At 51.7% G+C, this 12,881-nt stretch overlaps 1 protein-coding gene across 4 annotated transcripts in view; it reads right to left on the bottom strand.

The window, feature by feature from the left end:
- Positions 1 to 12,371, bottom strand: part of LOC144258286 (uncharacterized) — a 35,013-nt gene extending 22,642 nt beyond the window's left edge. For all 4 annotated transcript variants that reach the window (XM_077806742.1, XM_077806744.1, XM_077806743.1 and 1 more), the window contains exon 1: positions 12,210 to 12,371. The gene's annotated coding sequence lies outside the window, so the exon portion shown is untranslated. The remainder of the gene's footprint in view (positions 1 to 12,209) is intronic.
- Between the last annotated feature and the right edge of the window lie 510 nt (positions 12,372 to 12,881).

Below are 12,881 nucleotides of genomic sequence, written 5' to 3'. Positions count from 1 at the left end.
AATTTGCAGGAATGTAGAGCAGGCTTTACGGTGACACAGTGTGGGCCAAATGGTCTATGGCAGGGGGGACCAACCTGAGCCTGAGAAGGAGCCAGAATTTACCAATGTACATTGCCAAAGAGCCACAGGAATACATCATTAGCTCCCCACCTGCTCCCAACGCCTCCCACCCACCAGCCACTCTTCCCTCCCCATCAGCTGTGTCGTGGCACATAGGAGGCTCTGGGGGAAGGGGGAGGAGCAAGGACATGGCAGGCTCCAGGGAGCGGGCAGGAAGGGCTAGAGTGCGGGCAGGGCCCGTGGCAGAGCCAGGGGTTGAGCAGCGAGCTCCCCCCGGCACACTGGAAAGTTGGCATCTGTAGCTCCAGCCCCAGAGTTGATGCCTATACAGGGAGCCGCATATTAACTTCTGAAGAGCCGCATGGGGCTCTGGAGCCCCAGGTTGGCCACCCCTGGTCTGTGGGCTCATCCAAGCTCCAGTTCTCCTCCAGTGCACATCAGCATCCCAGTAACCTTCAGGGAGGGTCAAGGCTGACACTCCCTCAGTGATGAGGATCTCCAGCATAGCATCACCCGTGCCCCATGACCCACCTTGTCTCCTGAGACACAGGTGAGTGACAGAGGGTGCACAATGGATCCTGGGGGGGTAGGGAAAGGGATAACAACACACACCTTCTGGGGGTCACCCTTCAGGAAATGAAGGTGACAGGCATTGTGGTGGCAGTAAAGGGGGAGGGGAGGGAGTGGGAGAAGCACCCTCAAAGGCAATGCTGCCAGTGGGTCACCCCACCACATCAGGCATGAGGCTGATAGGGGGCCATTCCCTGGGCCAGGGTGCCTCTGAAGGGCTATATAAAACCCACGCTGGCACAGAAGGGGTTAAACTGCCACTGTAGTCTAGACTGGCCCAGCTCCTCCACACCTGCAAACCATGTCAGGACTGGAGCAGGAGTTAACAGGAGAGACCTACTCTACTCAGAGGGGAGCAACCCTGGGAAGGGAACCATCTGTGAAGCATCTCCAGCCCCAAAGAGAGGGCTGGCAGTATTCGGGGCTCTGGCCTTCACAGAGGGAGGGTGGAGATACCCGGAGCTCAAAGGGGGAGCAGGCTGAAACTTGTGCTGGAGACCCAGTCAACTCTGAAGGGGACTGAGAGGCTCCAAGCGCCCGCAGAAGTAAAAGGGGCCCATAGTCTGAGGGGATCTGTCCAAAGTTCCCACCTCCATTTCTTTTCTTTTGTTCCTTTATTTACCCTCGTTTGCTGACAGTTGGCTCTTTTGCTATTTCATCTGGTACCCCGAGAGACGAAGAAAGTGCCCCAAGGCCTCAGCCAGAGGGTTGAGCCCTGACGCACTCCTGGCTTAGATGTTCTCTGCCAGTCAGGAAGGGGTAGCAGCGAGGGAAGACTGGTAGCTGAGAGTTGGGAGGGTGAAGAGGTTTGGGTGTATGGTGCAGGTAGAAGCAGCTGGGACTGGGCAATCTCCATGCGGGACACTTGCTCCTCCTGTGTCCCTTCCGCACCCTCTTGCGCGTAGAGAATGACCACCCTCTCCCCACCCCCAGAGGGAGCCATGTCTCAGGACTCTCCCAAGTTGCACCCACTAACTCTCTTCCCATTTGGGGTATTGCTCAGGGCAACAATTTCCCACCAAGATGAACCCGGCTGGCTGCCAGCTGTTCTGGTGCCACAGGGGCCTCTGGTGGGTTAAAGGCAGAACTACAGCACTTCTCGGGGCAGAACGTATCTTCTTCATGCAAAAGAAAAAAAAAGAAATTCTGCGCTGGACACGAATTCTGCGCATACACAGTGCTGCAGAATTCCCACATGAGTAACTCACACCCTGCACAAACATAGCCTGCTCACTCCCATCTCTTCTCCCTGTGTCTCTGAGTCCCAGAGCTGCTGCTGGCATTAATGCACACAGGCTTTCACTCCCATTAGTGCTGGCAAGACCCAATCCAGTGACAGGACTGAACCCTTATTTTCCAATCACATGGGACAGTCTCAGCTGAGGGGGAGGAGAGAGTGGGAGGGGGTACAACGGGAAAAGAGTTGTTGTAGCCATGTAGGTCCCAGGATATCAAAGAGAGGTATTTTTAATTGGTCCTAAAAATTACCTCACCCACCTTGTCTCTCCAAGAGATCTGAAGGTGGCAGAAGGAGAAAAACAGGAAGACAGAGCTCAGGACTCTAAACCAAACATTTTCAAGCCCCTGGAAGAAACTACATTTCCCTTCTGCCCCTGGGTATGCTTCTGTCCTGTATGAGGGACCACCCCACTCCTCTCACAGCAGCAAGGGGAGACTGCAGCCAGCCCAGATGGTCCTTCCCCATCCTGGAATATGTGCTGTGAGGAAGTGTGTGTGTGTGGTGGGTACACAGGCTGGGTCCTCAAACTGCTAGATCCTTCTACAGTCTGGAAAGCCAGGGCAACTCCAGCACAGCAGGGCTGTCAGCAGGGGTAGCAGTTGTGGGGCTGGGCTTCTGCTCCGTCTAGGTCCCATGGCAGATGGCTCTGGTAGCATCAAGTGGGTCCATCACTACAGGGGAAGGTTGGGGTAGTGTCCGAGATCGGGGTGAGGATTGTAGAGGGGGTCCATGCCTAGGAATGGGGGATGGAATTCACCTCCCCACCCCGCTGCAGAGCCCAGCAACCAGGGATTTATCCAGTGAAGTGGATGACACTGAGCCAGCCACTGAAAGATCCTTGTGCCTTAGGTTCCACACCGGCCAAAGCAGTTTACTAGCACTCCCTCCTCAGACTGCTGGGGACAGCCAGGGATAATTAGTGGGTTATGGGAATTGTAAAATGACAATTCATTAAGAACTAGGATATGAGTGCGTGTTATTAAATCCCCAGACACCCACCAATCCCCGCACTTCTTCCAATGAGCTGTAAATAGCGAAGAGATTCTGCTACTGATCCTGCAGTGAGTTTCTGCCCCTCCCCACTTTCTATAGCAGCACTTTTAAGAACAGGCCAGGGAAACATGTAAATACCTTGAACCAAGTTCCAGAAGCCGCTGAGCATGGACAAGTCGGTATAACCTAATCTGGAACTTTATATAGTAAAATGCCTTATTCGTAGCCCTATGGCGATTGCTGAGTGTCACTACAGGGCAGAATTAAGCTTGGGTGCCTTCGGTGTGAATTTCCATCCCCTAGCATATTCTGATTGCTGTTAAGTGGGTTTGGGAAAATTCAGTTTGTCTATTTCTTTTTTCAGTTTCAAGAGATGATATCAATATTTATTTTAAGTCCTTTTTTTAATGTTTACAATTTCATTGTTCAGAGCGGTGGGAAGTTATGGGGATGGTCAGACAATTATTTAATTACAGTAAATGTTGAGATTCCAAAAGCCAAATCATAACATTGTACAAAACAAATTGTCAATGTCACATGCAAAATATACAGTGTAAATATCCTTATATCAAACTTGACACTCTCCAGAGGCATTTCTGTATTTTACCTATATAAATATACTTTCATCTCTGTGTGTACAGTGAAATCAACATTTACTGCAATTTATTCATAAAAATCCAATCCTTTCAAACATAATTTTAAGTAATGAAGTACTTGAATTCTTTCACTTCCTGCACTGTAATGCTTGCTTTGAGGATAATTACACCCTCCCTGTGATGTATTTGACTCTCAGTACCATAACCCCATCGTGAAGTAGCTCCTGTCTGGGAGCTCTGCTGAGGCCAGCGGCATTATGATCAGAAGGTGACACTCTGATGCATGAGCAGAGACACATGGGGGAGGGTGGAGGATGAGGTAACATGGAGGCCAGCAGGGTTGAACATGGCCCTACAGAGCGTGGGGAGCAAACTCCCTCTCAGCCTCTTCTCTCCCCCACCTCCCAGAGTCAGTAAACGCTGATAAATCGTTCCCTGAAATCTAAATAGCCCCAGTATGTGAGACAGTGATTAGCGCACGCACATGCCTTAGGGGCTGTAAGTCAGTAACTGTCAGTAACTCAGCACCACTCCCTGCCTGGGTGAGGGGGATGAAGAACTGTAGTAGAAATGGATTAGGCTGGGAGTGAGCATAGCTGATGTGGGACTGGGAACCAAGTTGATCAAGAGGCCAGAACTCATGGGGGGGTTGGGACTAGAAGTCAACAGGACTGGGTAGAGGCACTTCTGTGTAATTTCCCCGTTTACCATCCTGCCATGTATTTAATTTAGAAACTTTTCATTCACATTTAAACACATTGGAACTAAGCTTTGTTGATGCATTTTCATTTACAGTGGTACAGTTTTAAGTAGGTGCTTAATCAGATGCTTATGAACACCAGAGATTCTCAAACTGGGGGTCGGAAAGTTATTACATGGGGGGGGGGGATTGCAAGCTGTCAGCCTCCACCCCAAACCTCACTTTGCTTCCAGCATTTATAATGGTGTCAAATATATAAAGAAGTGTTTTTAATTTACGCAGGCGGGTCGCCCTCTGAGGCTTGCTGTGTGAAAGGGGTCACCAGAACGAGTTTGAGAACCACTAAGACACAAAGCAGTCAATAATTGGTGTGCTTTCATTAATGAACTTCAGAGTAACAGCCGTGTTAGTCTGTATTCGCAAAAAAAGAAAAGGAGGACTTGTGGCACCTTAGAGACTAACCAATTTATTTGAGCATAAGCTTTCGTGAGCTACAGCCCACTTCATCAGATGCATACTGTGGAAAATACAGAAGATGTTTTTATACACAGACCATGAAAAAATGGGTGTTTATCACTACAAAAGGTTTTCTCTCCCCCCACCCTACTCTCCTGCTGGTAATAGCTTATTTAAAGTGATCGCTCTCCTTACAATGTGTATGATAATCAAGGTGGGCCATTTCCAGCACAAATCCAGGGTTTAACAAGAACATCTGAGGAACAGTGTGTGTGTGGGGGGGGGGGGGGGGGGGGAAGGGGATAAACAAAGGGAAATAGGTTACTTTTTATAATGACTCAACCATTCCCGGTCTCTATTCAAGCCTAAGTTAATTGTATCCAATTTGCAAATTAATTCCAATTCAGCAGTCTCTCTTTGGAGTCTGTTTTCGAAGTTTTTTTGTTGAAGGATAGTCACTTTGAGATCAGAAATCGAGTGACCAGAGAGATTGAAGTGTTCTCCGACTGGTTTATGAATGTTATAATCCTTGACATCTGATTTGTGTCCATTTATTCTTTTACGTCGAGACTGTCCAGTTTGCCCAATGTACGTGGCAGAGGGGCATTGCTGGCACATGATGGCATATATCACATTGGTGGATGTGCAGGTGAAGGAGCCTCTGATAGTGTGGCTGATGTGATTAGGCCCTGTGATGGTGCCCCCTGACTAGATATGTGGGCACAGTTGGCAATGTCCCAAATACAAAATCCCAGATACACCTCCAACACCGCATCCCTTCCCCCACCTCCACACTGTCTATCACCCCCTTCCCCCATCTCCACATGGCCTTTCTCAGCCTATTGCGAACAGCTCCTTCCAGCCTTCAGCACTATAAATAAAGAAAACATCGTGTTACAAAACGTAGCTCCTCCCAGAGAAACCCGATCTCCTTCTGTGAGAAGGTAACTAATTTTTTGGACAAAGGAAATGCAGTAGCTCTCATCTACCTGGATGTCAGGAATTTCCACAGGGGAAACTATTCGTTAAACTAGAGAAGATGGGGATTAATACGAGAACTGAAAGGTCGACAAGGAATTGGTTACGTGTTTTGAGATCAGGAAGGTGCCGCTTTTTAATTAAGTAATTCACAATTTGTTCTGGGAATCCCAGTGATGTGAGAGACCAAAAGCATCAGATTAAAAGGGGGTCATACTGAACAGTGTGTTGTCAGGCTGGAGGGAGGTTACTAGTGGAATTCCTCAGAGATCAGTCCTGGGACCAATCTTATTCAACATTTTTATTAGTGACCTTGGCACAAAAAGTGGGAGTGTGACACAAAGCTGGGAGGGACTGCCAATATGGAGGAGGACAGGAATATCTGCATGACCTTGAAAGCTGGAGTAATAGAAATGGGATGAAAATTAATAGTGCAATAATTTTTGCAATAAGTACTGTAATACAAAGCACCAATGAGACCTCATCTGGAATACTGTGAGCAATGCTGCTCACCCATGTTTTAGAAGAATGAACTCAAAGTGGAACAGGTGCAGAGAAGGGCTACTAGGATGATCCGAGGAATGGAAAAATCTGCCTTATGAGAGGCGTCTCAAAGAGCTTGGCTTCTTTAGCCTAACCAAAAGAAGGCTGAGGGGAGATATGATTGCTCTCTATAAATACATCAGAAGGATAAATACCAGGGAAGGAGAGGAGTTATTTAGGTTAAGCACCAATTTTGGCACTAGAAAAAATGGATATTGGTCATCAATAAGTTTTGGCTTGAAATTAGGCGAAGGTTTCTAACCATCAGAGTGAAGTTTTGGAACAGCCTCCCAAGGGAAGCAGTGGGAGCAAAAAGCCTAACTGGCTTCAAGACTGAGCTTGATAACTTTCTGGAGGGATTGGTACCATGGGACAGCCTACAATGGCTGTAAGCCTATGTACAACAGCCGGTGATGGGACACTAGATGGGGAGGGCTACTGAGTTACAGAGAATTCTTTCCCAGGTGTCTGGCTGCTGGGTCTTGCCCACATGTTCAGGGTCTAACTGATTGCCATATTTGGGATGGGAAGGAATTTTGCCCAGACTCAGATTGGCAGAGACCCTGGGGTTGGGGGTCTTTTTTTTTGCCTTCCTCTGCAGCTTGGGGCACGGCATGGGTCATTTGCAGGTTTAAACTAGTGTAAATGGTGGATTATTTTGTAACTTGAAGCCAAGTTACAAAATAATGATTTGAGGACTTCATTAACTCAGCCCGAGGTTAGGAGTCTATTACAGGAGTGGGTGAGTGAGGTTCTGTGGCTTGCGATGTGCAAGACATCAGACTAGATGATCATGATTGGTCCCTTCTGGCCTTAAAGTCTGTGAGGCTATAAACTATGCTTTGTGTTGCAGAGACAGTAATGGAGATCAGGGCCCCATCGAGCTGCGCATGGCAGAGAACCTGATTGAGATCAGCACCCCCATTGTCCTGGGCGCTACACATACAGAGAGGGATAGTCCTTGCACCAAAGAGATCATAATCCAAGCAGACAATAGGTAGGAGGAAGACAGAGAGGGGATGTGACTTCCCCAAGGTCAACAAGCAGGTCAGTGACAGAGCCAGGAACAGACCCCAGTAACTCCAGAGCCCAGTCACCTGCAGCTTGGAAAGGTCCCCAGACCCCATTGTTTTAGGCTGCAGGAAGAGGTGGTTTGTCCATGGATGCACGGGCTGTCCTGGCAGGGCAGCTCAGCTGCAGTCACTGCACGCAGCTGGTGGGGGATGTGTCATGGGTCAGGAGAAGTCAGTGTCCAGTCCTGTGGGGCTGTGCTCCTGGCTTATACCTCCAGCACTCACTGCTGCCCCTCTGTTACCAGCTGCACTGTTCAGCCAGCCCCTGGCCTCAGTGAGGTCACTATTCCCCCCACCGCCGCAAGCCTTCAAACTGGGACATGGTGCACCAGTGCCAATCAGAGTGCACTCGTGTAAATTCTGTCTACACTACGGGTTTTCACCAGTGCCTAAAACACCAGTGTGGCAGAGACCTTCAGTACCCACAACAGCAGTACGGCGGCACTAGAACTGGGATCTATTTCTAGCTCTCTCACGGACAGCCTGGGTGACCTTGGACACGTCAACGTTTCTCCTCCCAACTTTAGTCTATTCACCCAGCTGCCCACTCCCTGGGGTCTCCTCTCTCTCCAGAGCTGCTCACCACTAAAACCTGTGTGGGTGTCACCAGAGCTAAGGTAGTTGAGCTCTGAAACAGGCTCACAAGGGTGGCTGTGGAGGTTGTTAAGAACAGGGAGGAGAAACCTGTGTCAAGGATGATCTACATATACTTGGCCCTGTCTTGGCAGAGAGAGCTGGACTTGATGACATCTTGAGGTCCTGTCCAGCCCTACATTTCTATGATGCTATGCAATATATATGTACAAAACCACAACATACAGAAAAATCCCCACCACAACATAATGTCAGGCAATTCAGCTCCCCCCGCTCCTCCCCCCAAAAACCCATACACTCCACAACATCAAATGACCAAATACAAAGGAGATCAAAGCAACACAATGCAAACTAATACAACCTAGGACAAAAGTACACTCCACAAAAGAACTCAGCTCAAACCAACACAACACAGGCACAAACCAACCTGAGGGAAAACAATGTACCATAAAACTATGCAGCACAGCATGGTGTGATAACAGTTCCAAATGGCACAAAGCAAAACAGCTCAGGGTAGAACACGGCACAGCACAAAACAGAATTAGTTCAACGTAGGCATTGAGAGGTCGTCTACTCAAGCCTCGTGTAATGAGACAGCACCAAGTATCCCTAGACATTCCCAGACTGGTGTACCTCTAACCTGCCTTCAATATACTTCTATGATGGTGCAATCTCTGATCGTTACAGTTCATCAACTCAGCAGACAGGCATGGGCAGCAATTCACTTGTCCTGTTGCCTTGACTGAGAAAGGTTTCTGATCAAAGGGAGCATAGATTCCAGCAAGTTCGTGGGGTAATATCTCATTGGAGATGAAAGGGCTTGTTCAGAAAGAGGTTTTGACATCTGCAGGGTAAGGATGAGCCAAATGGGTTTGTCTCCATGCAGGTATATTTTAGTCTCTGTGGGCTAGGTAGAAAGGAGAGAGAAGTATTTGGGATTTCCTATTTACCTTCCTCAGGGTGATCTATGCTCACCTGAAATTTTTTATGGCAGAAGCAGTTCCTATCAAAGGTAAATGATGCAGTGCTAAGAGTAATTCAGGGAATCCCAGCAGCAGATAAGACAAATTTGTGAACTGCTACGACACTTTATGCAGCCAGACATACTGATAAGGGATTCTTTGTTTAAAAAAACAAAACAAAAAAAAAAGCCTCTCTGCCCCCCCCCACCCTATTTTTACAAACACTCGTGTCTCAGTCCACCAGGGTAACTGTGACCCGCTCTGTCCCTGCCTGTGCCGGGGTTTTGCCCTCTGGCACCATCTGGCAGCGCCTTTCCCCTGGGCTTAACCCCGGCTCCTTTCCCCCGATCCCTGATTTTGCCCCTCAGCCCCTATCCTAACCCTGCCTCCAGCTGCTTGACACCCCCACCCCCCCCAGGCAATTTCCACCCCCTGCTCAGACCCTGGCCAACCCCCTTTGCCCCATTTTAACCCCTGTAAAAAGCAGTCCGTGCAATTCGATGCCAAGTAAGGGCAGTGGCTTCAGCAGATGTTACTGAGCATGCTCAGTCAGTTCATGTGGGCATGCTCAGTACATCCTAAGTAGCAAATTAAGACAGAGAGCAGTTTTACACACTACACCTCCTCGGGCACCAGTCCAAGGTCTGGCATCCTCCCACGGTCCTACAGCCTGGCTCCAGCCCAGGCCCAGACATCTACACTGCAATTAAACAGCCCCTTCGCCCGAGTCCTGTGAGCCTGAGTCAGCTGGCATGGGCCAGCTGTGGGTTTTTAATGGCAGGGTGGACATACCCTTGGTGTGTGCAGCACCTGTCACAATGGGGACCCTGATCTTGGTCAGGGTTTGTGCAGGGCCCTGTACAACAGAGGACCTGATCTCAGATGGGGGTTTATGTAGCGCCTGGCAAAAGAGAGCTAAGTTCCCTCTAAGCTGTGTGGCCGCAGAGCAGCTTATCAAGGGCTGTGCAGTGCTCAGGGCTGCAGCAAGGAGAGATATCTCTCCCCCAGCCCCAGACCTGCCATGGCAGGGAAAGACACTCTTCCCCAGCTCCATAGCTGCTGCAGCCGGGGATAGGTGCCTCTCCCCAGCCCTGGATCTGCCGGAGCAGGGAGAAATGCTCTCCCCCAGTCCCGTAGCTGCCAGGGAGAGGCACCTCTTGCCCAGCTGCAGCCCAAGAGCTGCCGCGGAAAGGGAGAAGCACCTTTCCCCCCCAACCCAGATGCTGCTGCAGGGAGAGAGTGCGGGGGGGGGGGGTGAGTCCTCACACCCCCTCCCGCCACATCCCAACCCTCGACCCCAGCCCTTCGTCCCCTCCCACACTCTGAAACCCTCAGCCCTACTCCCGTCACACATCTCCGCCATATTGAGACGCATAACAAAATTCATTCTACACATGCATGGGAAAAATGAAAGGGAACGTCGAAAGAGGGTCTGTGATGTCAGTCGGGGTCTCTGCACCCTGTTCTTGGACCCTGCAGCACCAGGCAGAAGGAGCGCCCCAAACTTGGTCAAGGTCTGTGCAGAACCCGGCACACTGGGGGCCCTGAGCTCAGTCCAGGTCAGAGCCATGTTTAGTACGATAGGAGCCATGACCTCAGTCACAGTTTGTGCCATATTTGTCACAATGCGGATCCAGCTCTTGGTCAGGGTCTGTGCAGAGCCTTCCACAATGGGGGGGGCCTGATCTCTCTTGAGGTCTGTACCATCTCCAGCACATCAGGGGCCCAGATCTCTGTCTGAGTTTGTACAGGGAGGGATTGGGGTGGGGAGGAGAGACACAGAGCCTGATCTGAGGGCGAGGGTGGGATTCCAAGCATCCGACTGGGGAGGTCTGGGAGCGAAGGTAACCCTGCAACCTCCAACATGGAGAAAGAGTCAGGCAACAGGTTCCCTCCAAAAAAGTAGAAGAGTCTGCAATTAAAACCCATGAGGAGCACCTCCAAAACAGTGAGGATTTCTTTTTAAATCAGAGCTGGATAATAATACGGGAAGTGGTAACATCTGATGTTTGAAATCTGTGTTTTGTAACAAAAAGAAAAGGCTTCAAATATAGAGAACTTTAGCATCCTTATCACAAGTTAGAGGAAAGTGGGAAAAGTTTGAGGAATTTTCTAGCAGGAGTTGACACAAGGGAAAGAGGTAAAATTTGAATGGATTTCAGGTCAAGCTAGAGAGTAAAGGGCAAAATTCACAAGGGTTTTATAGCAATCAATATTGAAAGTTGAGAAAAGGGCAACACCTGAGAAGGTTTGATGTTCTCAGATAATTAGATGGGAAAATCTCCAGGGATAATAAACCAGTGAGACACCTGGAGAGAAAAGCGGGAAGATTTTCAAGAATTTGATATCAGTATTTCAGAACTGAGGAGAAAATGGGGCACAAACGAAATATTTGCCAATATAAGAGATGTTTCAGAGTAGCAGCCGTGTTAGTCTGTATTCACAAAAGAAAAGGAGGACTTGTGGCACCTGAGAGACTTATGCTTATGCTCAAATAAATTTGTTAGTCTCTCAGGTGCCACAAGTCCTCCTTTTCTTTTGCAATATGAGAGAGAAGCAACAACATCTGGGGAGATTTTATGTCACCAGTTCAAGAGAAAAGAGGGGAGATTTGAGGGGATTATACAGCGATATTCAACCAACAACAGAGTGGGATGGATTCTTCTTGCCCCACACTCACATGGCCGGCAGGGAGCCCTGGGTGATGTGGCTTTCACAGAGGAAAGGAGTGGGGCTGGAGTCAGAAGGTCACTGGCTGTGGGGTCTGGGAATGTGACTAGCCGGTGGTGTCTTGGGGGGGTCGGGGGGCTGCTGGGTTGGGCAGGGTGGGGGCGGGGAAGTAGCGGGGGCTGGGAAACCGAGGACTGGGCCGTCTCCATGGGGGGGGGGGCACTTGCTCCTCCCTCCCCTTCCTGGGCCCCCCCAGCCCAGCGGTGTCCCTGTCCCGGGGCTCTGCCCCCCTCTGCCCGTTTCAGAAATCACTCCGGGGAACGATCCCCCCTAAACCGGGACAAGTCACTGCAAGTAAAATGGGGGGGACACCCCTCCCCGAAGCTGAGATTTGAAGTGGCCACGGGCGAAATGGGGAGGAAACGGGGTCCGGGGGGGCAGAGCCCGTCTCAGGGAGGTGGGGGAAGGGGGGGGGTCACCCGGGCTGCTGCTCGTCGCTGCCGGGAGCGAAAGGGGGCAGGGCGGGAGCGGGAGGCCCCCGGGGGGAGCAGTGGTAAATCCGAGGGGATCTCAGCCCCCCCCTTTCCCTCCCCGCCCCTCGGGGGGCCCCGGCTCTTCTCCCCCCCGGCCATGTCCGGGCTGCGCCGACATTTTCCCTCCGCCCCTTTCCCCAGGTCTCCCCCCGCCCGGCCCCACGCAGGGACCCCGGGGGGGCTGGTCCCCCCCGGACACTGGGGCAGAGTCACCGCCCGGCCCCGGGGCTCGCTCCGGTACCTGGAGGCTGCAGCTCCGCAGCGGGGCGGGCGGAGCCCGGGGCGGCCCCAGGGCGGCTCCGTCGGGAGCGGGGCTCGGTCCGGGCCCGGGGGTGAATTAAGGTCTCCCCGGCACAGACCCTTCGGCCCAGCCCGGCCCCGCAGCAGCAGATGAGCGGGTCACTTCCGCTCCCGAGAGAGTCAGGAACTACAACTCCCAGCCTGCCCCGGGGCGCGCTTCCGCCCTCTCCAGCTCAGGTAAGGGAGGGTTTCAGCAGGTGTTTCTGCGCATGCTCAGTGTGCGCCCCAGCAGGGTTTACAGCTGGGCCCAGAGGGGGGGAGAGCACCTTGGGGGGGGGCCGGGAGAACAAAGTCTAGAGCCCGGGGGCGGGGCAGCTCCTGGGGGCGGGGCTCGGGCCCGGGCCAGATGCTGCTTCTGCCTCCGTGGGACCCGGGAGCCCGGGCTGGGCAGCGGCTGCTCCCCGCCCCCTCGCGGGGTCTGTGCTGGGGGGGCCTGTCATTAACCTCTCCGTGGCCGGCCGGGGGCGTTTCTCCAGCCGGGACCAGCCCCCTGGGCAGCCCCGGGCTCTGCCCGCCCCCGCCCCCAACCGGAGCCCCCCGGTGAGCGAGAGACCCCGGGGGGGGAAGCGACTCTCTGCCCCCGGAAACCGGGGAGAAGCCTCGGAGCTGCCTC

The sequence above is a fragment of the Eretmochelys imbricata genome, chromosome 28 (assembly GCF_965152235.1).
Source record: "Eretmochelys imbricata isolate rEreImb1 chromosome 28, rEreImb1.hap1, whole genome shotgun sequence".
Classification (NCBI taxonomy): domain Eukaryota; kingdom Metazoa; phylum Chordata; order Testudines; family Cheloniidae; genus Eretmochelys; species Eretmochelys imbricata.
Note: the sequence above shows the minus strand (reverse complement) of the source record. Positions and strands in the feature narration are given on the sequence as shown.